The sequence below is a fragment of the Vombatus ursinus genome, unplaced genomic scaffold (assembly GCF_900497805.2).
Source record: "Vombatus ursinus unplaced genomic scaffold, bare-nosed wombat genome assembly UNPS02014803.1, whole genome shotgun sequence".
Classification (NCBI taxonomy): Eukaryota; Metazoa; Chordata; class Mammalia; order Diprotodontia; family Vombatidae; genus Vombatus; species Vombatus ursinus.
The window spans coordinates 887,750-910,521 of record NW_020954581.1 but is presented as its reverse complement, the minus strand read 5'-3'; the positions used below and the strand labels follow the sequence as shown (position 1 = coordinate 910,521).

Genomic DNA, 22,772 nt, shown 5'->3' with positions numbered 1-22,772 from the left:
AGGAGGATGTATGCTAGATAGTTAACACTATAAGGTACGATGACTTCTTTAAACTTGCATCTCCTCCAGTGCCTAGCATAATGCCTTGAACCACAGATGGGTGTACAATGGGCCAGAATGATGGCACACTTTGAAGGTGCAATCCCATGGGTACTTTCTCTTCCCTCAGGGAATGCCCTCATTTGCAATTCAAATGCAATTTCAGGGTGAACAGGGTGGTGAGAGATCCTCAAGACCATAACTATATAAGGACTAGTTGAAGAAGCTCAGGGGAAAGGAATGAACCTCTAGGATATGCCAGGACACTTAGCCTATATTCTATTTACATTCATTCCCAGCGCCTAGTGGGGGCTTAATAAATTCTTGGTGAATGAATAAATGAATGAATGAATGAATGAATGCTATCAGTGAACAGGGATCTAAGTGACATACTGATTATTTTGCTCTACTTTGGGTCATTTTCTTGCTCATTCACACTTCCACCAGAGGGCAGACAGGGGAAAGAGAGAGAAGGTGGCCATAGCCATCAATTTCCAGGGTTGCTCTTCTGTCTTCCAAATGGGTCGTTAAGGCAGTGTTCCTAGACTTCTTAGAGCAACAAAGCCCTTTCTGTCTAGCTCCCTGTTGGGGGATTTGGTAGCTCCTAGTGGTCACAGTATTTTTTTTTTTTTACTGAAATGCATGATTAAAAATAATTTATATAAAAATACATAAAGTAAGCCTTCCATTAAATGCTATGAATACTTGGTTAAAATGGTAATTTGCCTCAAAGGTTAACTGTTGATAATCTACATGAAAGCTCTCCTCCATTCTTGGAGTTAGCCAACATTTACCCAGCAGATTTGGCAGTCTCACCAAATAAAAGATGATAGAGGGCATTGTAAAAGACAAAACAGACAATTTTGATTGCATAAAATTTAAAAGTTTTTTTTTTTGCATGAATAAAAGAACTGAAGCCAGAACAAGAAGTTTAGAGTCGGGCAAATACTTGTACCAAATATCTGCATTAAAAATCTGAAACTCAAGATTTATAGGGAAGGGACATAAATATATAACCCAAAGAGCCATTCTCTAATAGACAACAGGTCCAAGAATATGAACAAACATTTTCAAGAGAAGAATTTCAAACTATAAATGAACATTTGAAGATAGGGTCCAAGTTACTAGTAGTTAGAGAAATGCAAATTAAAGCAATTCTGAGGTTTCCCTTCGCACCCTGCAAACAAGATAGGTCTTTTAAGAGTTTTAGTTCATCTATCATCACGGCTTCTAGGACTGGAAATTTGGGGAATTGATCCCCAAATTATATCCCATGGGAGTGTAGAATTCTTTCTCTCCATGAGGAAAGATACTAATTTTAATTTTGTCTTTGGATTCCTAATACCTAGCACAGGGCCCTGCAATGAAAAGTGGTTATAAATCTTATTGTTTGGACTGGATTAGAGTGGGATTTGAACTAGATTGTTGATAGGATTCAGTCGTCCAAAAAAAGCCCTATTATTAATCAATCAATCAACAAACATTTATTAAGCATCTACTATTTATTACAAGGCAATGTGTTAGGTACTGGTGATATAAAGTTAAACCCATAAACAGTTAATGCCTCCAAGGAGCTTATATTCTTTAAGGCGAAGTTGTAAGCAAAATACTAAGTGAATACAATGTAGTTTTGGTGAGAGACAACAAGTATCTGAGGGCTCAGGAGAGCCTTCCTGTAGGATGTGGCAATTGAGTTGAGTTTTGCAAGGAGCAAGAGATTCTCAATGGCAGAGGTGATGAAGAAGTGCATTCCAGGGAGGAGGGGCAGCCTGCACAAAAACATGGAGATGGAAGATGGGCTGTTATGTATGAGGAAGAGTATGAAGGTCAGCTTGGCTGGAATTTGAATGCAGGAATGGGAATAAGGTAGACGAAGCCTGGAAAGACATGCTGGACCCAGGTTTGAAGGGCTTTGAATGACAGAAAATATTGTATTTGATCCAGAAGTTATAGGGAGCCCATGGAATTCATTGAACAGGGGAGTGACATCACTGTTCTTGGAATATTACTTCAACTTCTCTTTAGAGGCTGGATTGATGAGGGGAGAGATTTGAATTAAGGGAATCAGTTAGGAGGCTGCTGCAAAAGTCCAGGTTACAGTATCGTTTTTGTGCTAAAAACAGTGTTCTGGTCCTAGCCCTGATCCCCCTCCCAGAGAAATCTAACCCTGGTCATTTTAATAATTAACCAATCATTTAGGTTTTTATTCCTTGTGTGCCCAGCACATGGGTGCTGAGAGGGATCAAAGCAAGGGTGAGCTGGAACCACCTAGCACCTACTCACTAGAGCTGATTGTTCAGTTTTTCAGTGTGAGCATTTACTTGGCAAAGGCTACAAATTAGAGTTTGATTGTGTTGTTAATTATCTGGGCTTAAAGTGATAAAGTGTTAATGGTATAGATTAAACTTTAAAAGCTGTTTTCTTGCTTTTAGGAAGTTGTTAAACATTTTAGTACCCCCTGGATAGAGCCATATATGACCTGGTCCTGCCCTCGAGGTGTTGTAGTCAGTCTGTAGTCGAGACAGGTCTGGCTGAAGAAAAATGACATAATAATGACATAAGCCAGTGCTAAATGGTGGAGTTCTACTAATAAATGCTGTAGGTGTTTGTTCCCAGAAGGAAGAGCTCAGTGTAGGTTGACTCTGGCTGTCCATTTACGGATTGATAGAGCATTATAAGGAAATAAAAGTCTGATCTAATGCAGAGGAAATGTATTGCTCTAGTACTTTGAGACTGATGTGGTTGTGGAGCAAAAATCCCTTTATGACTTAGATTGTCATCCTCCTGGGACCAATATAGTCATAGAATAACCTCATCATCCTGTAAGATCTCATCAGCCTTGGTTCTCCACCTCATCACTACACTCTGCCTCTCTGATTGGAGGATGGGGCCATGAACTCCAAACCTCCATGTAAGGAGAGAGCTCAGCTCAGACATCTCCTCATCTCTCACCTGGCTGCACTACCTTGGGACTTCTCTGACTGGCTTCTCCACCATGCTCCATACTCTCTTCTCCTCGACCCCCACCCCCACCCCACCCTTTTTCAGCTTCCTTTTGTGTGTAGTCTTCCTTCAATAGATTCTTATTTGTATCCCCAGCATTTATGCACAGTCCCCGAAAATAATTTCATTGATATTGTTCAATCATTTCAGTTGTGTCTGATTCTCCATGACCCCATTTGGGGTTTTCTTGGCAGAGATACTGGAGTGGTTTGCCATTTCCTTCTCCAGCTCATTTGACAAATGAGGAACTGAGGCAAACAGGGTTAAGTGACTTGCCCAGGGTCACACAGCTAGTGAGTATCGGAGATCAGATTTGAATTCACGAAGGTGAGTCTTCCTGATTCCAAGCCCAGTGCTTGGATCTACTGCACCACCTAGCTGGAACATAAAAGGTGCTTAATACATTTTTATTTACTATTGACTAAAAAGCCTCTCTGGACTTAGTTAAATTGCCTCTCAGACAACAGATAAAATAAATCACTAAGCCTTACTTGGTGCAGGATAAAGGTTGATTGATTTGCAGGGAGTGGGTGGTGGGTAGCAAAATAGAATTCCCGAAGCCTCTGGATGTGGTTAGCAGCAGTGTCAAAATGAAGGTCTTCATATTCACATGTCTTGCAAGAATGTCGTGTCAGTGTTTCAAGGTAATCTTGCCCTTATAAGATTTCAGAACTAGCACCTTTAGGGACAAGAGGTGGGATGAGTCCTTTTGTAATTGTCTTGGTCAGAACATATATAGAGTATTGTGCTTAATAAAGGATAACCCAAGGCAACTGGAATGGCCACACAATGCAATTTTAGACTTGTGAGGGATCTCAGTGGCCATCTATCATAAAGAATCCATGAAAGGAATCCCTCCCACCACCTATCCAACAAGTGATCATTCAGTCTGCTTCAAGACTACTCATCCCGGATGGCTTTTGATGATAAACTTTGAATTCATGGCACATGAGAATTGGTTAAAGGAACTGTAGGTGTTAGATTTGGAGAAGAGAGGACTTAAAGGTGACATGATTTAAGTATCTGAAGGTCTGGTCAGGTTCAAAGGAGATTAGATTTGTTCTGTTAGGGCCCAGAGGGCAGAGCTGGCAGCAATGAATGAATATGACAAAAAAGACAAATTTAGGCTTGATATTAAAAAAAAAAACCCTCTAACAATTACAGTTATCCCAAATAGCTGAGTGGAGTCAGGAGGTAGTGGGTCCTCCTTCATTGGAGGTCTTCAGGCAGAATCTGGATGACCAGCTATAGTATAGTCAGGCATGTTGTGGACAGGATTCTGTTGTGGATCGAGGCTGGCCATTGAGACCCTTTCCAAATGTGAAATCCTGTCATTCTGACCCAGAGAAAAGGGACTAAAGACTGATGATTGGCTGGGACTCCATGGAATAGCAATCAGGTTTCTTTCCCTACCATCCAGCAAAGTCCTTGTGACGGGGACATGAGTAACTACAGACAGGGAGGTCTGCATCAAAGAAAAAGGATTGGAAAAGTCATGCCAAAAGAATGTGGCCAGAAAGGGCCTCCCAACCACAGCTGCTACCTGCATATTCAGGATTGGCAATGGACCAAGGAAACGTGCTGAAACTGCAAACCTCAATGACAAATGGCAAAGTTACAAAGGTTTAAATCTGAAATGAAAAAAAAGGAACTGCTTTTGGCCTGAAAAGAAAGGAAAATCAAGGCCGTTCTTGGCTACATTATGTTTCAGGAGGGGAAAAAAAATCAACCATGTTGTGAATCAGGTTCTCCTAACAACTTGCTATTTGGAAACTGAGGGACCAGGATGTTCCCTGTCAAAATAATTTAAACCCATCTAAGGGTTGGAAAAACATTTGAATGCATGAAGATTGTGGCTAGCAGATCAGATTTAATGAGTTTACTTGTGTTCCATGAGCAGTGCTTTCTAAATATTGAAGATGCCAGTCTTGGCCTTAGGGTAGGGGATTGGTGGGCTGTTCTTGCTTGGAAATACCAGTTACTGCCCCAGTGTGTGTGGGGGTGAGGGTGGGGAGGAGGGGGTCTCTGAGCTGCACTGGTACCCTTCTCTTGTCCCCACCTCCCTCTCCATGCTTCCTTGGGTATTTCCACTTAAGACTTATAACCCTCTCTTAAAGCAGGAATTTTTAACTAGGGATCTATAAACTTGACTTTTAAAATATATTTTCATAATAATATTTCAATATAATTGGTTTCTTTAATAATTCTATGTATTTTTTTTATGCATTTAAAAACATTATTCTGAGAAGGGGTCCATAGGCTTCAATGGACTGATGGCCAAAGGGGTCCAGGACGCACACAAGAGTAAAAACCCCTGCCTTGAAGGTTCCGAATAAAAAGACCTATTACTTTTGGCATCACCTGATTCCTCCCATTCTCTCATGAAGTCTCTTTGTCTAGTTCCTGTAATGGAACCCAAAGGATAGATTCACATAGTGTTCTTTCCAGAGCATTTACTAGGTACCTACTATAAGACAGGCACTGTACTAAATGCTAAGTATACAAATGCAAACAAGCAATTCAGTGTCTGCCCTCATGGAGTTTATAGTATAATAGAGGAAGACTCCATATGAAAGGGAGCTAGAAGGACAAGAATATCAGAGTGGTGGTGGCTTGGTTTGGAAACAGCTGGGAAGTGGCATGGAAGCCTGGCATCAGAAAAAATAAAATAAAAGCTCAGCTATCAAAGTATGATGTCCCAAGGGCAGAGTTCAAATTTTCTGATATATTTAAAGATGACTGCTCAAATAACACAAGTCTAGGAAATAAGTTCCATAAACTCTTCTACTTACTACCAGTGTGACCTCAGGCGAGTTACTTAACTTTTTGTGGTACTCAGTTTCCTCATCTGTTAAATGAGGGGGTTGAATAAAGTGACCTCTAAAGTCCCTTCCAGCTTAAACCTATGATCTTACAATTAATTTTAGTTTGACCAAACTGATTCCATTGGGTTTTTTCCCCCTCTCTAATGGTAAGCTGTGCATCATAGAGAAGGTGACGGGGTCAGCCCCGCAAAAGCCAACCACAAACTAAAAGAAACAAGTGCTTCATTGAACAACCTCAGATTTCCTTCCTTCTTAGCCCAATGAAGTTGTATATTAAGTGATAAGCCACAACTGGGGAAAGAAATAGGGGCTGTCCATCACTAACAAATAGGAACCAGGAGGCAATGTAACATGGTGGGAAACTTTGACTGACTTTGGAGTTGGGGGAACTGGATTTGAATCCTGACTCTATCACTAGACATATGATGACCCTGGGAAAACCACTTAATCTTCCATTTCCTTACTTACAAAATGAGAGCATTGCCCTAGATGGTGGCGAGGGTCCCTTCCAGTTCCAAATCTCTGACTCTTGGAGAGGGAATCTAGGTTCTAGTCCTGGGTCAGCATCTCAGAAGTGAGATGCTGGACTAAATGATTTCCAGGCTCTCCTCCAGCTCTCAGATAATATGCTATGCCAAACTTGGGAATTCTTTTTTCATTTTCTAAAAGAATTCCACACACACACACACATACACACACACACATATGTATACACACATGTTTTTTTCATTAACTCTCGAGCACATCTTCTCCAGGGTATCTCTAGGTGCATTTACTTATCCTGGAGTGGGCAGGGAAGGGAAGAGGGAGAGAGAAATTGTTATTGTGTCAAAGACGAGAGTGTTCCCTTCCTCATCCTTTTAGTGGTCTCTGGGATTGTGGGAGAGTCAAGGTGAGGACAGATGACACAGAATGGTGTAGTGGAATGAGTACTGGATTTGGAATCAGGAGACCTGGGTTTGAAAGAAGTCTTCAACCTTTTGGGCCTCAGTTTCTTCCTCTAAAAATGGAGTGCTTTCTTGACCCCTCTCCCCCCACCCTCAGTCATCAGTGCTCTTGCTCCAAAGACTTTGTATTGATTTTGTATATATGTATGTCTGTGTGTTTATACTTACTCTTCTGTTGCATTCTTCTGGAAGAAAGAAAGCACAGTATGTAGTTGCTTAATGGTGAAGGGCCCTGAGTCCATGTCATATGATGATCTGTTGAAGGAACATGAAATATTTAGTTTAGAGCAGATGTGGGGGTTGGGGCTAAGGGAGTATGTTAGGTATTTTAGATATTTTAAAGGTTATTATTTGGAGGAGGAATTAGATTATTCTATTTGGCCCTAGAAAGCAGAACCAGGAGCAGAGGGTAGAAATTACAAAGAAACAATTTAGGTTTGATGTTAGGAAAAACTTCTTAACAAATGGGATAGCATATCCAGAGAGATGGTGGGTTCTCCTTCCTTGGAGGTCTTCAAGTTGGGGCTGGATACCACTTGTTGGGGCAACTAGGTGATACCATAGTGCATAGAGCCTGGAGTCAGGAAGACTCATCATCCTGAGTGACCTAAGTGACCCTGGGAAAGTCACTTAACCTTGTTTGCCTCAGTTTCCTCATCTGCAAAATGAACTGGAGAAAGAAATGACAAACCACTCCAGTATCTTTGCCAAGAAAATCCCAAAATGGAGTCACAAAGAGTCAGACACAGCTGAAAACGTCTGAACACACACCACTTGTCCAGTGTGCTATAGTGATTTGCCTGCTGAGGTCCCTTCCACCTCTCAAGTACTATGATTGTGTGAATGAATGGAGCAGACTGATTTGGATAATACAAAGTTCCTGACTGCTCTCAATCCTGTGACCCTTTCTCCACAGGTTAAATTGTAACAAGAGATTTCTGAATTTTTAAAAATTAATTTTCAAAGTTTGTTGTCTCCTTTTTGGGTTTTAGTGATCTTCTCCATGCAAAAGCTACTTCATATAGGAATGGACTGTATGTTTTGAATATGTCACATGGGTAGTATCTAAGAATAAACTGGTCACAAATCCAGGAAGACCTGGGTTGAAGTGTTACCTCTGACACATCCTGGCTCCATGACCCTGAGCAAGTCACCTCTCCCAGGAATCTCCCAAAGACTCCACAAGCTGGAGAGTAGGTGCTGATCTGCATTGCTTCAGGCAGTCCCTCTGTACTCCCTACATACTGGGTAGCAGTGGAGTACAGTGGAAAGAGCAACAAATTTGGAATAAGAGGACCAGGCTTCCAACCCCACTTCTGCCAACTACTTGTGACTTTAGAGCAGGGGCTTAGCCTCTATGGGCCTCGCTTTCCTCATCTGTAAAATGAGGGGCTTGGAATAAATCCTCCTGAGTTCTGCTCTATCTTTAGATCTTGTCATGAATCTCAGTGAGACCTTAGGGCCATTAATAAAACAATTAGGGGTCACTCTCCTCTCCCTCCGAAAGACTATACTACATAACTACATAGGACTTCCTTTGAACTGAGGGGGCCTTAAAAGATGGGCATTCAGTAGCTTCTGATGACCATTTCTCTGATGACAAAGTTGGGAATTAACAAGATTGGAGACAACTCAGTCACTGTGAAAAAGAACTTTACAGTTAGAGCATCCAGGTTCAAATACCATCACTGCTGCTTACTGTCTGCATTGACCTCCAGCAAGTCACTCAAGCACTTTACACCTCAGTTTCCTCGTCTGTAAAATGATTGGGTTGAACTGGAGCACCAGACCTGGAATCAGGAAGACCTGAGTTCAGATCTGGCCTCAGACACTTATTAGTTGTGTGACTTTGGGCAAGTCACTTAATTTCTGTTTGCCTCAGTTTCCTCATCCTTAAAATGGGGATAGTAATAGCACCTACCTCTTGGGGTTGTTTTGAGAATACAGTGAGATAATATTTGTAAAGTGGCTGGCATATAGTAAGTGCTATATAAATGTTAGCTATCATCATCATCACCATCATCATCATCATCATCATCATCATCATCATCATCATCATTGTTATATGCTCTTTAAGGTCCCTTTCAGCTCTGAATTCACGATCCTTTGAGTTAGAACAGAAACCAAGTATCGCCTTCCCATCTCTAGCTCTCACCATCAGAAGGCCCTCTAATTTACAATGACTCCTTAACATTTATGAAAGAATCCCAGTGCTGGGTACAGAATGAGAAAAGTCTGGCTTTTGTCATCTCCTGGGACCTCAATTCTCTGCTGCCTTGCTCATTCGTCCTTGAGCAAACACTGCTGGGAATTCCAACCCCACCCCACCCCACCCCCACCCCCACCCCCACCCCCACCCCCACCAAAATGAACATCGTAGAAGGAAAACAAACAGGGCCAGGCATAGCCAAAAATGTGAGTGGAACAAGGGAAACAGATTTCTATGCCTGGCCCTGGTCCCATGTTGGCACTAACTCGAACACATGCCATTCTCAAAATTTCACTGGCATCTGCGATATTCCTAAAAGCTGGATGATAAAAGTCCCCTGAAGATCTTCTGCTCAGCTGTGCAGTTTCCCCCCCGCCTCTTTTCCCTGCCCCAGTCTCCCCTAGCCCCCCATAACTGACACTTTATACCACTGACAAACTGTTACATATTTGTGTCATCTTTCCACTCAAAGCCTTTCAGTGGTTCCCCATTTCCAAATAAATAAAGTTCAAAATCCTTGGTCTGGCATTTAAGGCCATGGCCTCCTTTTCCAGCTTTCTCTTATTCTTCTCCCTTCAATTTACTTTATCTTTAAACCACATTGGGCTTTTGACTGTCCCCTATCCATGTCCTGAACTTTCCCACTTCCTTACACTGGTTTCTTGGTTGCCCCTCCCCCCTTTCACCATCCATTGCCCACTGAATTTCAACCGAGACCTGGAGACATTAAAAGACTTTCCCAATATCATAATAAATGTAGCAGGAGTAGGATTCAAACCTAGATCCTCTGGCTTTATCACCCCCGCTCTTTCCATTGCACCATACTTCCATCCTTAGGTTATTCATGGGAAATTCAAGTTTGGGCAGATCTTGGAAAGGATCGGGGGTCCTAAACTGGTGATGGACTGAGTGTCTGTCACACAAGGACCTCTAAGGTGAAGCTTCCTAACTAATGTTCAAAGCAATCCAAAAGCAGAATGACATCCCATGGAAGGTAGTGGGCTCTCCTTCACTGGAGGTCTTCAAACAAAGGCTAGAAGACCCACTGGTAAAGTGTGGAATAGCGTGAATTCTTTTTCAAGTGCAGTTTGAATCAGATACTTTCCCACTCTGAAATTCTGTAATTCTGTGCTGCTATGACTTGGCTCAGGAGTAGGAAGTGAGCTTAAAGGTCACCTTCTCTAATTTCCTCTTTTTACAAATGAGGAAACTGAGGCCAACCTTCCTCACTTAGTTGGGAGGTTGGTCATAGGTTAAGGACTTTTTCAGCCACAGTGATTCACAAATATTATTTATTAAGACATAAAAGGTTTGGGGCTATGTCAGTGAAAAAAAGTATCTGTATCAATGAAATCACAAATCCTTGAAGTATTCAAGTATAAGGATAAATAGCTCATAATGGTATCTATCCCAGTAATCCAATAATTCATGACAATGTAGAACACTGAGATCTAAGTCAAGTCTAGAGTCACTTTTTGTCTTGTTAATTTGTGGCATGATTTAAGTGTCTGGAAGGTTTCCCTTTTCGTGAAAGAGTCATAGTTTCATAGTGGTAGAAGGTCAAGGTCACCTAGTTCAACTTCCTACTTCATGTAAGAATCTCCATGGCAACATCTCTGACAGGTGACTGTCCAGTCTTTACTCAAATACTTCCTATAACATGGAGATCACTACATTATAAAGAAGCCTATCCTATTTCTGGGCAGCTTCCATAGTTAGAAAGTTCCTCCATAAATTGAGCTGAGATGAGTCTTTCTGTTGCTTCTATCCATATAGTATTCTTATTTTTGTTGTTGTTGTTTTTGTTTTGTTTTTTAGGCAATTGGGGTTAAGTGACTTGCCCAGGGTCACACAGCTAGTAAGTGTCAAGTGTTTGGTCTGAGACTGGATTTGAACCCAGGTCCTCCTGACCTCAGGGCCAGTGCTCCATCCACTGCTCCACCTAGCTGCCCCCCATTCTTTCACCTCACACCTCACCACACTCTGATATAGTGACACCACTGTCCTTGCTATTCCTTGAACTAAAACACTTCATGTTTCAACTTCAATCATTTTAACTGCCTGTCCCTTATGCCTGGAACTCCCTCCCTCCTCATCTCCACCTCCTGGCTTCCTTGAAATCCCAGCTAACATCCTACCTTCTTATAAAAAGCCTTTCCCAAATCCCACTTAAAATTCTAGTGCCTTGTCTCTTGATTATTTCCAATTGATTCTGTTTATAGCTCATCTCTATATAATTGCCTGCATGTTGTCTCTTCCATTAGACTGTAAGCTCTTTGAGAGAAGGGGCTATCTTTTGCCTTTCTCCATATCCCCAGCACTTGGCACACTGCCTGGTATATATACAGTAGGTCTCTAATAAATGTTTATTATCTGATTGCTTTCTGGGGCTACACAAAATAAGTCTAGCGCCTCTCCCATGTGACATCTCCTCAAATACTTGAAGAAACTATTATGTCTTCCTGAAGTCTTCTCTACTGTTTTCCTAGGCTAAACATCTCTGGCTTTTTCAACCATTCATCACATGCCATAGTTTCAAATTCCCTTACCATCTTTGCTGCCCTCCTCTGGACACATTCCAATTTGTCAATGTCTCTCTTAGATGCGGTTCCCAGAACTGAACACTCAGCGTTCAGTGCACTCAGTGGGACTAGTGCCTTGCTTTGGATACTCTATTTAAAAATAAATAATGTGGCCTAAAATTGGATTAACTTTTTGGTCGGCTACATCATACCATTGACTCATTTGGGGGTTGGAGTAAAGTAAAACCCCCAAGACATTTTGAAATGAACTACTTTACCTCTCCTGAAGGTACCTGTATAATTAAATTTCTGAATCTAAGTGAAAGACTTTATTTATCCCTATTCAATTTCATCTGGTTAATTTCAGACTATCATTCCAGTCTGTTGAGATCTTTTTTTGAAACCTGATTCTGTTATCCAATATATCAACAATCCTGTCCAGCTTCCTGTCATCTGCAAACTAGAGAATCATGACTTGTACTACGTATTTATGCAAGTCATTGATTTTAAAAATGTTGAACAGGATAACATTAAAAATGAAGCGTGGCAGTGGACCACTGAAATCCCTTTCCAGTTGGATGTAGATTCATTAATCAATGCTTTGGGTCCAGCCCTTCAACTGGCCACGCGTCCGGCCAGCTGCACCATTATCTGGTGTATACTCCTTTATCTCCTTCCCAGGAGAATCACCAGAGACTTTGCTCTATCGAAATCCAGATAGACTATGTCTAAAGCGTTCCCCTGATTTACTAGCCTAATAACCTTATCAAAAAAGGAAATGAGGTTACTTTGACATGACTCCTTTTTGGTGACCTCATGCTGACTTCTGGTGACTACTACTTTCCCTTCTAAGTACTTACAAGCCATCCCTTTAAACTATTTTGTGAATTTTGTGAGCAGCCTCATTGAGCTCACCCCTGAGCAGTTTGCAGAATGCACCTTTTGTCCCTATTGGTAAATAGGAATGATATTTGCTCATTTCTAGTCTCTCAGAACCATTTCTATTTCCTGGAGCTCCTCCAAAATGACTTCCTGGCTGCACTTCTATGATCACTTGGCAAATTCTTTCAGTATGCTAGGATGTGATTTGTCTGAGTCTGAAGCCTTGAGCTTGAACAGAGAATTGATTTGTTTATTTTCTCCTCCCTATCTTGGACTTCCATTCTCTTTTGATCACGTGTTCCAACCTTCCTAGCCTGAAGATCATATTCCTTGATAGGGAAACTGGTGGTAGATAGGCGTCAAGGAGGTCCACTTTTCCTTTGTCCTCCGTTAACGTTGCATTATTTGGAACTCTGCTTGTTCTTCTTGCTCTGAATTTTCCCCAAAGAGCCCTTTTCATTATTCTTTACATTATTTTTCCAACGCCTCAATTCCTGGTCCAGTTCATATCAATCAATAAGCATTTAAGTCCTTACTATGAGCTTTTAAACAATGAGGTTGCAAAGATAGAAGCAAAACAGTTATTGACCTAAAGGTGCTTTCATACAGGTTTACTGTTTGGCATTCAAGGCTCCTCATAAAATGTCCCTCTCCAGCCTTCTCACACATTACTCCTCTCCACCAACCCTAAAGGGCTAGCTAAATTGAGCTACTTGTAAACCCTCATATATCACATGCCATCACCTCTCTTTGGCCCTTTTCTACTATCTATCCCCTATGATTAGAATGTTCCCACTCCTTATCTTCATCTCTTAGAAACCCTAGTTTCTTTTTTTGGGGGTAGGCAATGGGGTTGTGACTTGCCCAGGGTCACACAGCTAGTAAGTGTTATGTGTCTGAGGCCGAATTTGAACTCAGGTCCTCCTGAACTCAGGGACGGTGCTCTATCCAATGTGCCACCTAGCTGCCCTCTCCCAGTTTCTTTTAATACTCAACTCAAACATCATCTCCTATAGGAAGTTTTCTTGGTTCTCCTTCCCCATCTGCTGGTACTTTCTTTTCTAGAGCTACTTTCTTTTTTTATAATTTTTTAAAAAAATTTTTAGGCAATTAGGGTTAAGTGACTTGCCCAGGGTCACACAGCTAGTAAGTGTCAAGTGTTTGGTCTGAGGCCGGATTTGAACTCAGGTCCTCCTGACTTCAGGGCCGGTGCTCTATCCACTGTGCCACCTAGCTGCCCCTAGAGCTACTTTCGATCTAGCTTGAGATGCTTATTAGTTGAGTGACCCTGGGCAAGTCACTTCAACTCCTCCTCAGTTCCCTTGTCTATAAATGGGATAATAATAGCCCCTCCCTCCTATAGTTGTTGTGAGGATCAAAGAAGACAATACAGGCATACCTCACTTTATTGCACTTGGCAGATATTCTTGGGTTGTTGTTTTTTTTTTTTTTTAACATATTAAAGGTTTGCTGGAACCCTGTGTTAAGCAAGTCTATCAGCACCATTTTCCCAACAGAATGCATTCTTGTAATGTCTCTGTGTCATATTTTGGTAATTCTCACAATATTTCAAATATTTTCATTATTATTATATATATTCTAGTGATCTGTAATCAGTGATGTTACCATTATGACTACTTTGGTGTACCATGAACAACGGAAGACGACAAATTGAATCAATAAATGTTATGTGTGTGTCCTGACGGCTCTACTGACCGGTTGTTCTCTGTCTGTCTCTCTCTCTCTTCAGACCTCCCCATTCCCTGAGACACAACAGTATTGAAATCAGGCCTATCAATAATTCTACAATGGCTTCTAAGTGTTCAAGTGAAAGGAAGGATCCATGTGGCAAACTGCATTGTTGTCTTACTTTAAGAAATTGCCCCAGCCACCCCAACCTTGAGCAACCCACCACCCTGATTAGTCAGCAGCCATCAACATTGAGGCAAGACCTTCAGCCAGCAAAAAGATTACAACTTGCTGAAGGCTCAGATGACAGTTAGCATTTTTTAGCAATAAAGTCTTTTTTAAATTAAGGTATGCATATTGTATTTTTTAGACATAATACTATTGCACACTTAATAGACTACAGGATAGTGTAAACATAACTTTTACATGCACTGGAAAACAAAAAAATTCATGTGACTGCTCTATTGTGATATTCGCTTTATTACAGGGGTCTGTAACCAAACATGTAATATCTCTGAGGTATGTTTATATTTGTAAAGAACTCTGAAAACCTAAAACCCTATATAAATGCTAGCTATTATTGTCGTTACGTACTGTGTGTACAATATATGCTCAATTATATAATATGAACTGCTTGAGGGCAGGTACCTTTTTTGCTTTTTCTTTATAGCCCCAGCACTTAGCACAATGCCTAGCACACAGTAGGTATTTAATAAATGCTTGCTGATTGATTGTCCCCTCTCCCTTTGATATTTGTTCTTGACCTTCTTGAAAAAAAAATTCCTCAGAGATCTCCCTTTCCAATCACATTGGTGATTTTAGATGGCTTAAAAATATGATAATGGGAAAAGGTCAGAAAGATTTTAATCTATAGACTAGTAAAAACAAACAGTTTATTAGGAAACAAGTTTGCTGTGGGTTGTTGAAGACTGTGTTCTCCCAGATACTTCAGTGTATCAAGGATCTCTAACTTCATTCCAATGCAGATGGCAGCCTTTCTATGTAGATAGTTCTAATAGTGCCTGAAAAGGTCATAACCCTTGTCAGCAGAGGACTATCCTTGGAGTCAGGAAGACCCAAATTCAAGTCCTGTCTCTTATTAACGCTTGGTTGTGTGCCTTGGGGTCAATCATTTGAACTTTCAGAGCTCCTGGCAATGCTCTAAGACAATAAATTGAAGAGCTATTACCTACCTGTATTAGTAATAATAGCTATAATAGTTAACATTGATATAGTCCCTGCTAAGCACTTCAAAATTATTATCTCATTTGATCCTCACAACACCCCTTAAAAGTAGGTATGATTATTATCCCCATTTTATAGTTGAAGAAACCAAGGTTAAGTGACTTGTCCAGGGTCACATAGTAAGCATCTGAGGCTTGAGTTGAACTGAGGTCTTCTAGATTCCCAGACTGGCACTCTATCCGGCACTCTATACTTCCTAGCTGCCAGCCGATAGAGGGTGTTTTCTCATGGGAGTTCCCCATTCCAATGAAATCATAGGTTTAATTTTAAAAACAATCTTCACACATTATCTCATTTGGGCACCTTCACATCAAAGAGCATTTGACCTGCAGTAACAGAGTTACCTAGTGGTGACCCAGGACAAGAATCCAATCTAATGGGAGTTGCCTTCTGTGAGTGAGGCTGGCCTCACTTCAATTAATCAACCAACCAACCAACCAATAAGCATTTATTAAAGACCTCCTGTGTTCCGGGCACTATGTATGCTACCGGCTGGGTATACAAGTACAAAGAATGAAACATAATCCTTTGGACTGCGTTTGGTTTGGGCTATTTAGAGCACCTTATGTAGAATGTTATCTAGAGCTCCCACACATTCAGGGCAGGCTGCCCATCTTACTCATTAACAATGAGGGGGTTTCCACTCTTGTAACCAAAGAAGGAGTCTCTGATTGCTTCTGTAGTGGTATGTGTACAAAATAGAAACCTTCTCTTGTTTGAGTTTTCAAAAGGAAAAAAAATAACCTCCCACATGTCTGCTAGCATATAAGACAAATTTAGGAGCTCAAGGGTTCCCCATCATAACTTTGTGAGGTTGTAACCCATTTTCAGCCACCTGTGGCCAAATCTAGCAATGTTTGCTTAGCTCACAAAGGACCATTAGCTATTGTCGTTCAGCTGTTAGCCAGAGGATGACCCAACAGATATAGTGATTCTCCTTCTGACAGGATGAGTTACTGATGGCAGTTCTTCAGATGTATGTCTGTCCCCTGTCAGTTCAAGAGGGGCTAAATCAACAATACCTATTTCTCAGCTCTGAAAAAGGGGAGAGAGGTCAAAAGCGGGAGCAAGACAGAGAGACAGGGAATGAGGGAAGGCAGGGGAATGAGTGTCTGATTACAAAAGAAAATTTTGAGAGTTTCCAAGTATATGATTCCTTTTTCCCATATGTATGTACATATGTAGAAAATATATACATGTATATTTGTGTGTTTACATATAGTGTATACATACATATTTATATAGTTGTTATTGTTCAGTTGTTTCAGTCATGCCCAACTTTTCAGGATGCCATTTGGGGTTTTCTTGGCAAAGATACTGCAGTAGTTTGCCATTTCCTTCTCTAGATCATTTTACAGATAAGGAAACTGAGGCAAACAGGGTTAAATGACTTGTCCAGGGTTATATGGCTAGTGAGTATCTGAGGTCACATTTGAATTCACAAAGGTAAGTTTTCTGCACTCCAGGCCTGACACTCTTACCACTGTGCAACCTAGCTGTCTATATATGTGTGTGTACATATATACACACATATATATGTGTATATGTATAGGTACATATATGTATATGTATGTATGTGTACACATACTCAGTGAGTTCTTTCACAGAGTTTCAGAGTTGGATGGGATTTCAGAAACCATTAAGTCCAACTCATAACTGAAAAAGCATCCCTACTTCAATTTACCCAAGAAGTAGTCATCCAGCCTTTGCTGAAAGACTTCCAATGAAGGGGGACACGAAGACCTGAATTCAAATCCTGCCTCAGACACTAACAACCTGTGTGACCTTGGGCAAGTTATTTAACCTTTCTCAGCTTTAGTTGCCTCATCTATAAAATGAGGGTAACAGTAACATTTCCCTCACAGGATTTTGTGAGGATGGAATGAGATAATACAAATCAAGCACTTTGCAAACCTTAAAGAGCTCTCTGTCAATGTTAGCAATTATTATTTTGATTGTAACAGTAATTATTATTATTACTTCTTGGGCCCCCCTTACACTTTTGGGTGACTAAATTGTTAGGAAGTTTTTCCTTACATCATGTCTAAGTTTGTCTCCTCGTAACTTCCTCCCATTGCTACCTCTCCTCAGATAAACTGAGACCTGGGAAAGACCTTAGCTTACAAAGGCCAAGGTCTCCCACTGCGTCCAAGGCCATCACCAAGTCATCTTATCTATGTCTTGCCACTGGACTCTGATGACTCTGGAGGAGAGTGAGGCTGGTGACTTTGCACAGCTCTGCCTCACTCAAATCCAATTCATGTGCAAGTCAAGACATCACCCTCAAGATGTCATTGGTCCTCTTTGAGAATGAAGGGTGAACAATACCAACTAGTGTTGCCTTCTGGGGCCAAGCAGAAAAAGCTTAATCCTTCTTCAAGTCTGCAAAAAAAAAAGAGTTATCATGTCCCTGACTCATCTCTTCTCTATGCTAAACATCTCCAGTTCCTTCAAATTATTTTATACAGCATAGACTGAAGGCTTTTCACCAACCTCATTGCCCTTGTCTCTATTGGAGGCAGGCAACATGCCTTTTGAATTAGCACATAAAGCCCCTTGGGGCTCTCAGTAAATAATCCCCTGATTTTGACTCTGATTCACCCATCTGTGGTTTACCACATGGAACAGGTGCTACTTCAGCTGACGAACATTTATTAAGAATTTCTCCTGGACTGACCATTGAACTTCATGGTGAACTTGAAATATGAGGGTGATTTAAAAAATTATAAGCCATGGTCCTGAGTCCTTAGGGATTTACAACCTAGTTTTAAAATAAAAAAAAACCTGAGAATAATTATAAGCAAGATAAGCAGTTGGTCAATAAACATTGTTAAACACCTACTATTCTCCAGGCACTATGCTAAGGTCCAGGCAAAAGACAGTCCTTGTTCTCTAGGCGCTCACAGTTGAATGGCAGAGACAAGTCAGACAAGATACAAATAAGATATAGACAGGATAAATTGGGGATAATCTCAGAGGAAAGGAATTAGCATTAAGGAGGACCAGAAAAGGTTTCTTGTAGAAGGTTGGATTTTAGCTGAGACTTGAAGGAAGCCAGGGAAGCCAGGAGATGAGGAAGGGAGTTTCAGGCACAGGGGACAGCCAGCAAATATTCTCAGGGTTGGGAGATGGAGTGCCCTGTACAATATATAGCAATATGGTAGCCCTTGCAGTAAGGTGGAAGAAAACTAGAAGGGTACAACCAAAAAGTACAAAAGAATACATAATAAAAAAGTGATTCAACACTTGTTTATTAAGTGCCTACTATGTACAAGGCAAGGCAGGACCATATACTGGCTGTGTGACCCTGGACAAGTCACTTAATACTCTATACTAGAGGCAGTTAGGTGGCACATTGGGCCTGGAGTCAGGAAGAACTGAGTTCAAACCTGACCTCAGTCAACTTACTACCTATGTGACCAAAAGTGACCAACTTACTGTGTGAGCAAATCGCTTAACCTTTATCTGCCTCAGTTTCCTTACCTGTTAAATAGGGATGGTAACATCATCTACTTCACAGGGTTGTTGTGAGGGTCAAATGAGACAATATTTGACAGTGCCCAGCACATAGTAGGTGCTTAATAAATACTTGTTTCCTTCTTGTGAGAAATTATGAATATGAAAATACTGAGAAGCATGAAAAGACATATAAAACTGTTGCAAAGTGAAGTTAACAGAACCAGAATAAGATATACAATGACTACAACATTGTTAATAGAGAGAATAACTACCAGCAAACCCTGAACATTGTGTAATTATAATGACCATGCATGGTCTCAAAGAAAAGATGAAAAAAGGTACCTCTCTCCCCTTTTTGCAGAGGTGGGGGATTATGGATATGGAACACTGTCAGCTTCTGTTGAGGTGTTGGTCAGTTTTGATGGAATGTTTTTTTTTTTCTCTGCTATTTCTTTCCTTTTGGTTTTGACTATAGGGGATAGACTCTCAGAGGAGAGGAAAGAAAGATATACGTGGAAAGTGGGGTGATCAAAAAGTAACATATCTACATTTTTTAAAAGAAAAGAAACAGTGCCTGCCCTCAAGGAACTTACACTCTACAAACCAAAGAATATAATCTTTGGCCGCTGCTCTCTCGCCTTTTTTGTCTATTAACTCTGTTCTCTGTCTCTCACTATCAGGCAAGGGATCTTGAGATTCCGTGAAGTCTAGCCAAGCAGCTCAGGTAATAGTACACTTGGCTGGAAAACTGGTTCCAGTCCTTGGCCTTGAAGTCCTGGCCCTGCCATACCTTAGCCCTGAGACCTGGGGCAAGTCACTTAACCTCTTGATGAATCACTTAATTCCCTGAGCCTTAGTTTTCTCAAGTTTAAAACGGGTTTGTGATTACTCAACCATCAACTTCATCAGCCTTGTTATAAGGATGAGAATTTTAGCAACTGCAAAGCACCATCTATCTGAGCTTTTAGTATCAGAGTGGCAGGTCACAAAGGAAATAGAAGACAGATTCAGCACCGCCCCCCCCCCCCCAAGAACTTAATATTAACAAGGGAAACAGGACACACATTAGAGGCATAAGAATACTCAGGTAGACAGCAAACAGTGTAAATGACTAGTAGAAGGCAGATAGAATACCTAATACTGTAAAGGAAGCTTGCAAGTGTAAGAATAACTGATCCTCTACTCACACAAGTGATTCTCTCTTACACAAGTCAGGTGAATTAATCAGATTTCTCATATACTCTGAGATGGCTTTGGAAGGAGACGACTTTGAAAGGAGGTAGCAGGAGGGCATTTCAGAGGGAGAAGGGTGATCTATGGAAAAGCCTGAGGGCATGGAATGAGGAAGTCAGGTGTGGAATATACTGTTCAGGTGAGTTTGGCTTCTGGAGGCCTTCCTGTGTGGAGCTGCGGACTCCACCAGGAAGCTGCTCAAATACACTCATTTCCCAGGTTCCCAGAGTCTGGTCTAGGGCCAAGCTGCTACTGCCAGAGGATTCCACTGGAGCCCAATTGGCTAACACAACAATGCCCATTTTCTACAAGACAGAAAAATGACCGTGGGCTAAGACAACTCCAGGACATCCCACTTTGACTCATGATTCTTTCAATAAGACTTTATTCTTGCTCTGCCGTAGAGGACATAGCAAGGTTAGAAAGAATCCAGTTTTGAGTAAGCACACTATTTCCTCCTGAACTGCAAACAAGCTAACCATGTTTACTTGGCTTCCTACAGTAGAGAATAAGTAAGCCTTCCTCATTTGGAATAAAATAAATGATTTTCCTTTGCTCATCCATAGGTTTCCTTAAATAAATCTATAACTAGATGCTTTAGAGAAATCTTCCTTATTTCTTCTACTGAATTACTGAATTGCAGGATAACTCAGTATTTCATTTTATCAGTTGTGAAATCAAACACACACACACACACATATATAAATACATATATGTGTGTATGTATACATATATCTAGCTATGTATCTCTCTCTCTCTCTCTCTCTCTCTCTCTATATATATATATATATATGAATAAAGATACACACAAGTGATTTGGATGAGACAGTTTGGCTCTGTAGTTTTTCCACTTGGAGTCAGGAAGACCTGGTCTCAAATTCCATCTCAGGCTAGCTGTGTGACCCTGAGCAAGTCATATAACATCTCTGAGCACCTGTTTTCTTATTTGTAAAGTGGGGATAATATTAGCAGCTACCTCACTGGGTTATTGGGAGGGTCAATTGAAATAAAACACTATATAAACAACATCTATTATTACCAACAGAGTATTCTGCATTCCTAGGAAACCTTCAGCCATATCAGGTATTACCATGCAATACTCCTCCCCTCAAGTCCCCCCAAACTTTGACCACTCTTAGAACATATATAGTAACTCCGACTGTGTCATGATCGAGTATACAAATACAGTCACCAAAAGGGCTCAATTCAGATGCCACCTTCCTACCCATAAGCTTTCCTGATCTCCTTAATTATATTCTCAATTTCCTGGACTATTAAAACATAAAATGTCAGAGCTGAGAGGGACTTTAGAACATTGAATATAAAATGTCAGAACTGAAATGAACCTTGGGACAAAGAATGTCAGCCCTGGAAAGGAATTTTGAGAAAAGAATGTTTTTATATTAATTTTTATTGATAAAAAATACTCTTTCCTTTCTGAAATTCTTTGGTATTTACTTATCTCTGTACCCAGGGAGCAAAACCAGGAGCTGTGTGTGGAAGGTGCAGACAGATAAATTTTGGCTTGACGTTAGGAAAAAATTCCTAACAATTAGAGCCATCCCAAAGTAGAATTGGCTGCCTCAGAAGTAATGGATCCCCCTTCGTCAGAGGTCTCTTTAAGCGTCTGATGGATAATTATTTGTCAGGTACATTGTTGAGGAGTTTTCTTTTAGGGTAAAGGTTGGACTGAGTTTTCTGTCAAATCAAAATGATGTGGTTTTAAGTTAAAATCCTGTGTCACACACTTATTAGCTGTGTGACCCTGGGCAAGTCATTTAACCTCTGTCTGTATCAGTTTCCTCATCTATAAAATGGGGATAATAACAAAAACCTACTTCACAGGATTATTGTGATGATCAAACGGGATAAGATACGTAGCTGCTTTGTAATAAATCTTAAAGTGCATTATAAGTGATAACTATTATTACTACTACTAAAATTATTGTTGTTGTTGTTTGTCCTTCATTGTCAAAGAGGACCACAAAAATAAACAAATGAGGAAGGAAGAAAAATGCAGGTGAGGCACTTCCAGAAACCTCATAAGAAACTTAAATTTTAAACAACATGGGATGTGAAAAGTGCAGATAATAAAGTGGAAAATGGTGTTGGAACACAGCAAGCCCTTTCTCAGTCAATCAATTGACAAGCATTTATTATGCACCTACTAAGGGCTAAGTACTGGAGATTAAAAAAAAATTCAGTCCTTCCCAGAAGGGATTTATAGGCTAATGGGTGGAGACAACAGGTACATATACAAAATATATACAGACATCCGCTCCATTTTATTGCACTTTGCAGATAATGCATTTTGTAAATCTCGAATTTTTTATTAATTGAAAGTTTGTGGCAACCCGATGTCAAGCAAGTCTAACAGCGCCATTTTTCTCTCAGCATGTGCTCCTCTCATGTCTGTGTCACATCTTGGTAATTCTTGCAATATTTTAAGCTTTTTCCTTATTATCTGTTACAGTGATCTTTGATGTTACCATTATAATTGTTTGGGGGCTGCATGAACCATGCCCATATAAGATGGTCAACTTTCCATAAATGTTGTTTATGTTCTGACTGCTCCCCTGATCAGCTGTTCTCCATCTCTCTCCCTTGCACTGCCCTATTCCTTGAGACACAACAATATTGAAATTAGGGCAATTAATAATCTTCCAATGGTCTCTGAGTGTTCAAATGAAAGGAAGAGTCAATTGATGCAGCAAACTTC

At 40.6% G+C, this 22,772-nt stretch overlaps 1 long non-coding RNA gene across 8 annotated transcripts in view; it reads right to left on the bottom strand.

Moving 5' to 3' along the window:
• Positions 1-22,772, bottom strand: part of LOC114051526 — a 106,390-nt gene that overhangs the window by 6,531 nt on the left and 77,087 nt on the right. For 5 of the 8 annotated variants that reach the window (XR_003570163.1, XR_003570165.1, XR_003570164.1 and 2 more), the window contains 2 exons: positions 6,983-7,069; positions 3,534-3,721 (listed from right to left, as the gene is read on the bottom strand). This is a non-coding gene — a long non-coding RNA (uncharacterized LOC114051526). The remainder of the gene's footprint in view (positions 1-3,533; positions 3,722-6,982; positions 7,070-22,772) is intronic. The other 3 variants (XR_003570168.1, XR_003570166.1, XR_003570169.1) reach the window with 1 other exon arrangement.